At 45.3% G+C, this 10,000-nt stretch overlaps 1 protein-coding gene across 2 annotated transcripts in view; it reads left to right on the top strand.

Moving 5' to 3' along the window:
- Window positions 1–10,000, top strand: part of LOC125035802 (equilibrative nucleoside transporter 1-like) — a 103,706-nt gene that overhangs the window by 37,012 nt on the left and 56,694 nt on the right. The gene's annotated exons all lie outside the window — the stretch shown is intronic.

Genomic DNA, 10,000 nt, shown 5'->3' with positions numbered 1-10,000 from the left:
GAAAAGGGGTGCCGCTGATAAACGATACGAGAGCTTTTGATAAATGTTTAGGATAGGGAGGCCGAACGTTAAGGGTCCTTAGGATAAACGTCTAGGGGTAATAACGCCAACGTTTGTCACGGCGGCGATAAAAGTTAAGAGGCAGATGACAAACATTTAGAACGCTGGTGATATGTCAGCCCCAGAAAGGAGGAGGGATATTACAGTTTGGTGAACGACTAAGAGCTGTTTATTTGTTTCTATTTTGGATCTGGAAAAAACAAAGGGCGGCAAAGTTGTGCGTGCAAGGAGCTACGCGAAAATCTTTTATTATCTTTCGAAAAGTTTATGGATGTCGTCTCGCCATATTTTAATTCATTTCACCTCGTTAGGTCGGTCTTTCTGCAAGATAGTTTTAATGGCGGAGCAGTAATTCAGAGAATAAGATTTGGTATTCAAATGTAAAATCCTGTTTTGAACATTTGAAAGATGCTCTCCCTTATATGCGCCAACCTCCACGCTGCCCACCGGCTCTTTGTCTCGCCTGACTTTGATAAGGCAAAATATAACGACAGTAATTCAAGTCGAATTGGGAGTCGTAAGGTAATAGAGATGAAAAATAAAGAAGAAATTATAGAATTACATGCAAATAAACCATGAGTAATGCAACAGGAATAGAGATAATTCCTTCGTGTGTTTGTGTGTATGAGCTTGTGCGTGGCGTGCGTGGCGTGTGTGCTTCCAAAGTTAGGCAAACGATCGAGTGAACTAGTCCGCACTCCCCCCTCCGCCCCCCCCCCCCCAATCTCCTCCCCAACATGTCTAAATATAATTTGGTATCGACCAGGTGGGCGGGGTAAATGGGTGGGTGGGTGGCTGGTTAAGGTATCCCCCCTCCCCCTATGCATTATCCCCCATTTATTCTGCCTGTCTCATGTTCTCCTTGCTTTATTGTTGTTATTACTCACGTTCTGGAGAAAGAGGGGATGGAGAAGAGAAGGGAAGGAAGAATGCAAGAGTCATGCACAAACTTTGGAAGAGATACGAACTAATTTTCCTTCGGGGAACGATAACACTTTTCCATAAAGAAAGTTGTCGATTGAATGTTCACAGTGATTAAAGGAAATGTGTTGGGAAGAATTATGAGAAAAAAGTGTATCATGTCAAGAGAATGGAGGGAGGAGAGTAGAAATGGTGATAAAAATTACTTGAGATTTATTTTCGCGTCGTAAACCGGACCCAAGGGACTGGGAACAACGACCTGGGTTGGAAATAAAGTTCATTTATGTACGTCGGTTCAAGCCAAAGCATTCTGGTTCTGGTAACACAGAGTCAGCTCTTCACCTGCGCAGCCAGGTGAATGACACATGCAAAGGGGATGCTGGTACAGATGCTTTGCCACGCTCCTGTTCTCTCTCTTTCCTTTTATCTTTCGCTTTCTCTTTCTTTTTCTTCCTGTCCCGTTCTCACTTCATTCACAAGGACTTTCTCGCTCTTCTCCATCTTTGTTTTAAATTTCAAAGTTTCTTCTGAGAGTGGTTTCCTGTTGATGCTTCTTTTTCTTCTCTCTCCCACTACATCTCCTCAGTCTTATTTACACCCCCCCCCCCCATCTCCTTCCCCTGTGTCGGGTTGTCTGAGAGTCACGGTCTGCTTGCGCGCGTGAAACGTCATCTTGGCGTGAATTATTGATTATGAGCGTCTTAGGAACGTGACCGTGATTATGCGACCTGCTAAAAGCTTTAATTCGGATCCAAGCTCGACTCTGAATCCGGACTGGGCGAATTAGAAACGGTTATCCGCACACGACTCGAAAGGAATGGCGAAGGAGACGCTCCATCCGTCCGCTCGTCCTCATCACCCGGTCCTCTATCCTCTCGACGGCCGTGGCTCACAACCGATCGCATCCGCCACCGCGCCGCCCGTCTCAGATAACGCCCACGTGCCGCCCACTCCCTCTTCTTCTGCTCGCGTCATTCTCTTTCCACCCCCACCCCCCCCTCTTCCCCTCCTAATTCCCATATATCCCTCCCTGTGTCTCTCCTTCTCTCCCCCTCTCTCCCTGTCTTCATATTAGCACCACCCGCAGCGTCCTCCCCTTTTCCACCCCTCCCCCCCACCCTCTCTCTTTACACTGTTACTCATTCCAGACTAATTGGAGATTCATGCTGTAAAATTAATTACTCTTGATAATTAGGACGGGATTTCTGGAGTGATATTTCGAGGTCGTGTAACATTATCTTGTCGCCGCTGCACGTCCGCTCTGGGTGGGGAGAGGGCGGGGAAGGGAGCGGCAGGGGAGGGAGGGGGGAGGATCTAGGGCCAAGGGAAAGGGAAGGTTGTGCTGAATCTCCCGGGAGTGAACGCGTTTGCTTTTTTGTTTTTTGTTGTTTTGTCTGGATTTGTTTGTGCTCCTTTGAAAAAAAAAAAAGTTGATTTGAGTTTCGCCGTTTCTCTTTTGTTTGTTTTCAAGGCGCTGTATTTGCACCGGCCTTGAGAAAAACTGCATTTGCTTTTCCTTCTCAGATTAGGTCCATTGAACGTAAAGTTCACCGTTATTGCAGTTCTTTCACATCATTGCCAAGAGCGCCCCGACCTTTACAAAACAAAACAAAAAAAAGTTTTCAAAAATGTGCGTTTGAGAGCGACCAATAAGCCAGCTCGATTTCGTCATCTCTCGAAACAAAGTATAGAGTCCAAGTGGTCAGCCTCGCGCTCTTTCAACTTTCCTTCATTAACCACCAAAAGTAATTAATATCAACGGGACCTTTCCAGTATCCCCGGTTATTTACCCGAATTAACGCCGGTTGTTAATTGGCAGTTTCAATTGAAGCCTCGTGCCTGAAACCGATCAGTGTCGCGTTCCAGGCAGATTTGCTCTTCGGTAAATTGGGCAACAGTAAGAAAGGCCTTTGTCCGAAACGCATCGAGGAATAAGTGGAACTGCCTTTTTAGAAGATACTTAGAGGGCCTCTTTGCGCTGTCGATGAGAGCATTCCTTTAGCTTTGGTCTTATGGAGACGTTTTTATTATGGAAGCCTTTTTTTTTAATGTCAAAATGGGTAATTGTGATAGATTGCCTGGAGCGAGGTGACGCTTATTTGATTTTGAGAAAAGGAATAACTCCTTTGAAAGTCAGTTTTATTAATTTTGTACAAGTAAAGAGGAGCAACAAAGAAAGGGAACACGACGTCCAAGCTGTAGGTATGCCTGTGTTTGCTGTTGGCTTCAGAATATCAGCATAATCAATGGTAAGCCAGATTGATCAGGTACCTAAGGCTGGTGTTTTGTAAATAAGGGATAAATTGGTCCCTCTCTCTCATACTCTCCTCTCCTTTCCACTTCCCTTTTCTTCTCTTCTCTTCCTTTCTCTTCTCCTCTTTCCTCTCACTTTTCTTCTCTCCTCTTCTCTTCTCTTCTCTTCTCTTCTCTTCTCTCCCCCCATCCCCCACCTCTCTCTCTCTCTCTCTCTCTCTCTCTCTCTCTCTCTCTCTCTCTCTCTCTCTCTCTCTCTCTCTCTCTCTCTCTCTCTCTCTCTCTCCTCTCGCTCTCTCCTCTCTCCTCCCTCTCCCCTCCCTCAATCCCTCCCTCTCTCTCTCCCTCTCCATCAACCCTGTACCCCTCCCTCCCTCCCTCCCTCCATAACCTCCTCTCTCCCTCCCCCCTCTTTATAACCCTCTCGCGCACCCTCCGGAGAGAAAGGAAGTGGAGTCGAGCAGTGTCTTGTAAGAGATCGCAGCGAGCCGAAGGGCAAACACTCCGCCATCCCGCCGTCGTGTAGGCCTAAGGTGCCGGGGGATAAGGGAGGAAACACCGCTCTTACCACTTCCAGAGGACGCTGCATTAGGCACGTAATTTTCCCTCTCCCTCGACCCTTTCCCTCCGCCCCCCCCCCTCCCTCCACCCTCCACCACCAACCTCAGCTTTCGAATAGTGAAACCGAATAGATGGAAGATTGGAGAAACAAGTTGTGGTTTCTTATTGGTCTATATTGGGTCGGGGATTGGTAGGCTTCGGTTCATTGGGTGGGCTTGGCTCTGAAAGCGGGAGGTGGTGGGGGGGAAGGGGGAGAAGAACCCTGCTGACGGGCGTGAACAGGGAAGTGGGCGTTGTGGTGTTGTTGGCTGTGTGACTGAACAATGGACAGTGCTTTGTAGGGGCGGGGCGAGTGTTTCAAGTTACGGGACCTTGTTGTTGTTTTTTCTTTTCTTGTTTTTAATCTGATGGCTTTTGATATGTTGTCTTTAATACCTCGTCTGTTCTTTTTCTTTTCTTTTTTTCTTTATATTTCAAGGACATAGGGACAGACATAGAACGTAGGAAAGATGGAGAGACAGATACTTCTTTCAAGAGGGAGAAATAGATAGTCAGACAAAGAGAGAGAGAGAGAGAGAGAGAGAGAGAGAGAGAGAGAGAGAGAGAGAGAGAGAGAGAGAGAGAGAGAGAGAGAGAGAGAGAGAGAGATTCTTGAAGACTTCTGACGTGCACATGCTATAACTCTGTCGGGAGTGCATCCGTGTGTGCCATGTGACTGGTCGAGAATTGGGCTCGAAAGAGTGCGTTGTTCCGGCGAGGTGCCGTTGTGGAGCGAGGGGCATACAGCTTTTAGGGGGCTGAAGTGCGGTAATACGCGTATTGTATGTTCTGCAGACAATAGAATGGGCTGTATACAAATGACTAGTGTTGAGTTTAACAACATCGGCGTGGGCGTGAGAATCCGGATAAGCACGGTGAGGTGGAACACACATTAGCAGTTGGGGGCGTGTACCTTCGCTCTCCTCGAGTCCAGGGGGAGGAGGGGGACGGAGTACTTGCCTGCAGGTAAACAAACGCTGAGTGTGTTTACTTACACCTCCTCATCACCCGCCTTTTCCTCAGCTTATCTCTCTCTCTCTCTCTCTCTCTCTCTCTCTCTCTCTCTCTCTCTCTCTCTCTCTCTCTCTCTCTCTCTCTCTCTCTCTCTCTCTCTCTCTCTCTCTCTCTCTCTTTCTCTCTCTCTCTCTTTCTCTTTCTCTTTCTCTTTCTCTTTCTCTTTCTCTTTCTCTTTTTCTTGCTCTTTCTCTTTCTCTTTTCTGGATCTCGAAGTCGAACTCATGATTGCAAAAGATAAAAATCTTCATGACGTCATATCTTGCCCGGCCACTCAGCTGCAGTCTGCCATGACATCATAGTCAGACTGTCGATTGGCGAGCCGCCGTTATGACGTCATTAGCTGGTAATCGTAGATAGAGAACCAAAATAATGTTTAAAGTTAAACTTCCTCGTTCCAGTCTCTCGCTCTATTTCTCTTTCTGAAGTAATCCTCTTCGCTTGTCTGCACGCTGCATTTTCCCACGAGAATTTGTTTGGTTTCGATTGAGTAAACAAAGCATTGTTGCCTCTGTGAAACTGGAATGGTCAAAACCTGCAGGGACTTCTCAAGGATTATTTTGCTTATGTGTGATACAGGTCATTATAACTGATTGATGACTGTTAGGATTGTTCCTCCTTTATTCATAGAGTTTACTCTGTTTTACTTCGAGCATTCCACCGAGCCCATAAAACAGCTACAGATTTCCATTATATCTTAGGCCTATATAGGACGGTTCGTAAAGAAGTGTCTCTCGCCACACCACACCCTTTCCCGCCGGCCCAATTCCCCCCTTTCCCTTTATCTGTAATTATCTGTAAAGTCCCTTTATCGCTTTATCACCCCCCCCCCCCCCCATGAGGTCAGCCTCCATGAGCAGACTGGGTCGCGCAAGGAACTGGGCGTGTGGGTGAGGGCGGTGGGCGCTGGACCGGCCTGGGCGTGTGAATCATTGAGGGACGACCTTTAGACGGCAAGGAGCTGGATTAAGCTCCCCCTCGCCCGCTCTGCTTGTGTCTGTATGTGTGTTTGTTCCATTTTGTGCGAGGCTTTTTTTAAATTTAATTCCCTTCTCCTTCTTTCTGTCTTTCTTTTTTATTTACAGTGGCGAGGAGACGCTTCCGGGTTTAGTCGATTAACTAAAGACATTTTTTTTTCTCTCTCTCTTTTCCTCTTGCATCCACTTTCTTTCATTCTCCGCTAAGACCATCGACTTTGCCATTAAGGATTTTTTTTCGCTCTCTCCTATATCCACGTTTCGTTTTTTTTTTTTTTTTTTTTTTCTTTTCCTTTTCGCAACTTCGGTGAATGAGAAACGATGTTAAATGCTGAAATATTTTAGTTTTTTATTTTCCTTTACTGGCTGTATTTGTCTTTTTGGATGTGGGTCATTATATAATTATTTTAGAATATATAATTATTTTTGAAAATCTGCACCGGTGATGTTAATGAGAATGATAAGCAATAGAAGAAGCAACGCTTATGGAGATTTATGGATTAATAAGCGGTGATAATGACAGATGTGAGCAATCGTGTTCCATATGTGAAGTGTCCGCAGGAAGGCACACCCAATAGGATTTCGGCGATAGGCCTACCTGGACGACAATTTCATCGACCATTAACGGAGGCCTCGTCGTTCACATAATCATTTTTTTTTTCTTCTTTTTTACGCCCCAAATGTTTATTTGTTTATTGCAGTTTTGCCAAAGCTTCTTTCGTCCCGACTTCAGTAATATATCTTCTTCCTTTAAACTAGCAAACTTCTGGCGTAGTTCCCTCTTTTAGTGTCACGTTAGAGGCACGTGTTTCTCGTCAGTAGTTCTAGAAAGTTTCGAGTTTCGTTTAATTAGCAATCTTTCGGTCGCAAAGTTAGCAACATTCTGGGCGATCAAGAGCAGGAGTGACGGAAACCGATAAATTTCGTTTCTCCATCTCTTTAGCCTTCCATTTTCCTCCCCCTTTTTATTCCCTACCCATTTTTTTATCTTCCTTTCCTCTTATTTCAATCCCTGTTCGAGCTTCTCTTTCCCCTCTCTCCCTTATCCTCGATTATTTCTTCCTTTGCCCCTACCCTCCACTCTATCTTACGTACCTCCCTTCCTTCCCTGCTCTTCTCTTCCTTCCATCCTTATTCCGCTTCACAACCCCTCCCTTCTCCTCCCTGCCTTTCTCCCCTTTCTTTCTCCTCCCAGCCCTTCCCCTCACCTTTTCCTTCCCCTTCTATTCCCTTCTCTATTCCCCTCCGTTTCTTCTCTTCCCTTCATTCCCCTCCCTGCCCTTCTCTCCTTTCCTTCCCCTTCTCTTCCCGTCTCCATTCCCCTCCTTCGCCCTCCAGTACTCCTAATATCTCCCACACTCCTGCCGACCCCGGGAACCGCGGCCACTCACACAGCCCGCTAATTGTCCAATTTAGGCGATGGGTTTCAACTTCTTTTAAACGAGGAAGAGGGAATGTTAGGCGTTGCTCGTGAAATGCGAAGTTATGATTTTGCCTTTGTTTTTGTTTTTTCTTTTTACCTTTTACTTTTTGTTTTCCTTTTTTTTTTTTTAGGAAGGAAGGTCGTGGATTCCATATGGTGAGGTTGAGCTGTTAGTAACGGAGAAAGATAGACAACACGTTGGAGAGAAATAGGCATCACGTAGATAGATAGCCTGCCAGACAGTTGATAAGTTCAGAGCAGTTGTTCCCAACCTTTTTCATTCTGTGGCTCCCGGCCAATATATAATAATCTCCATGGCCCCGTTCAGTGACTGTCATCTTTTCAGATTCAGTTTTGACTGGTTATGAATAGTATAAAGGTGTCTAGCTAAAAGACAAGAACACTTGATAGAAAGATTCCACTTGCTTGATATATGAGAGATAATTATATATAGTTACTGTAGGTGAGATACAAGTCAGTTTACTTCGACGTCATCATTTTCATATTGCTCCTTGGCCCCCCAGAAAGAACCCCGTGGCCCCCAGGTTGGGAACCCCTGGTTTAGAGGGTGGATATATATATTATGTATACACACACACACACACACACACATATATATATATATAATATATTTGTATATGAATATATATGTGTGTGTGTATATATATATATATATATATATATATATGTGTGTGTGTGTGTGTGTGTGTGTGTATGTATTGCATTCTTCACGTAAGTTGTCTGGGCTAAGCACGTATTATCTTAAAAGATAAGATAAAGTAGCGATTTCATTTTCTGTTGCGGTCTGTCAGATGTCGGGGAGATGAAAGGAACTCCTCTGTAGCAAAGTTATTAGTGGAAGATGTATTACATCGAAGTCTTATAAGGACTGCATAGTTCTCTGTGGTATAGGTGAGCCATGTTATGTTTGAGCTTAGAATTTCTTTCCTATTTTTGAAGGGGACTTTATAGACTTTATGTGATTAAAGGAAAGTTTTCCCCAAATTGTTTGGATTGCAATCCAATATCCGACGGCGGTAACTTTTCCCTCTCCCTTTCCCTCTTGAAATACGCTCTCTCTCTCGCACTCTCTTTGTTCTCTTCCCCCCCCCCCCCTCTCTCTCTCTCTCTCTCTCTCTCTCTCTCTCTCTCTCTCTCTCTCTCTCTCTCTCTCTCTCTCTCTCTCTCTCTCTCTCTCTCTCTCTCTCTCTTTAGCTTCACTTCTCTATTACAGGTAGGATCCTATCCCACCTTCCCCCCCTCCCATCCCCCTTCCCCTCCGCTCCGCCACTTGGCCAAGGAAGTAAACAACACCCTGCTCCCAGCCTGGACAAACAGTAGTGCTCAAGAGTAGATCCTCTCGACGGTGGTTCTTCCTTTTCTTCGTTTACTCTTCTTAGCCTCACCCATCTCCCGATTCTTGAAAAGAGAAAAAGAACGAGAGTGAGAACTATACACGATATGCAAATTGAGGTCTGAGCAATAGTATTCCTCGAGTAGAACTTTGTAGGGGTCTGTTGAATATTCCCAAGTTAAGGACCAAAGTTTTTTTTTAATGGAAAGTTAGGTCACTTTCCTCATCGAAAAGTTAAACGCTTAAACTCCCATTAACTCGTAAGGATTCCCCGAAACCGAACCGGATCTCTTAGAAATGGGTTAAGATCCTGTTTCTGTTTATAGACGTGTAAATATCGCCGTACTTTTAACATTTTACGAACCTGTTTAAGCTCCGTGTGTGTGTTTGGGCTCGAGGTACGTCCGAGGAGCAGCCACTTGGCATTAGGTACGAACCGGGATCTCTCAGCCACGTTGCAACCTTTAACTTGGCGCTCTTAAGTTGCTTCATCTCGGCTCTGAATGATTAATTGGGACGCCTGGCTCTGGGATGAAATTAGTTTTCTGTACAATTTTATGTGGCTACTTCTCTCGAAAAATATTAGAACGAGAGGAAGGTGGGTTGAAGGGAGGCGGTGAGGGAAGGAGGGAAATAAATGAGAGAAGGAAGATGGGGCCGGGAGGTGAAAGTGGATACTGAACAAAAGTGGAGAAGTTATTTACTCATAGATTGAGGTGTAAAGGCGCGAGAGAAGAATCTTCCCGGCGCGTCGCTCTCATCTCTCATGCTCCTTGAGCTACTGTACATATTTTCTCCACATGTATTCCTTTCTTTACTTCTCGAATTTGATGAATAATAAAACTAGCATCTCCATCTTCCCTCCAAGAACACGTGACCTGACCTGACTCAGGCGGGAGGCGAACAAGAAGCGAAGTAGCGGTACTCTCCTTCACGTCCGCGCCGCCAGCATCCCTGTTTGCACAGCTGATTTTTGCTTCATGTCTCGTCCTCATACGGCCCTTCGCTCCGCCGATCTGCTACTCTCTTTCGCCCACTCCTTTGCTTTACATGTAAATGCTTTGGGTGCTAGGCGTAAACACGCTCAGATCCATTATTTTTTTTTTATTCTGAAAGCACTCTGAACGGAATATAAAGGAGATAAAGAAGACCCGGATTTTTTTCTTTCTTTCCTTTTTATCAGCGACGGTAACGCGAAAAAAATAATGTTGGAAGCCCAGGAAGAGGAAAAGACAAATAGGGAAAAAAACGTAGAATAGAGAACATAATAAGCAAAAACCTGGACCGCTTTTCTTCTTAGATCCCTAAGCAAGGGACGAGTTTTCAGCACCCCCCCCCCCCCCCCAATGTTATCCTTTCCCCGAATACTGCAATTTAATTGGTTGTTCGGCCTCGGTG

This window comes from Penaeus chinensis, chromosome 20 (assembly GCF_019202785.1).
Source record: "Penaeus chinensis breed Huanghai No. 1 chromosome 20, ASM1920278v2, whole genome shotgun sequence".
NCBI classification, from domain to species: domain Eukaryota; kingdom Metazoa; phylum Arthropoda; class Malacostraca; order Decapoda; family Penaeidae; genus Penaeus; species Penaeus chinensis.
This window is presented reverse-complemented; position numbering and strand designations above follow the sequence as displayed.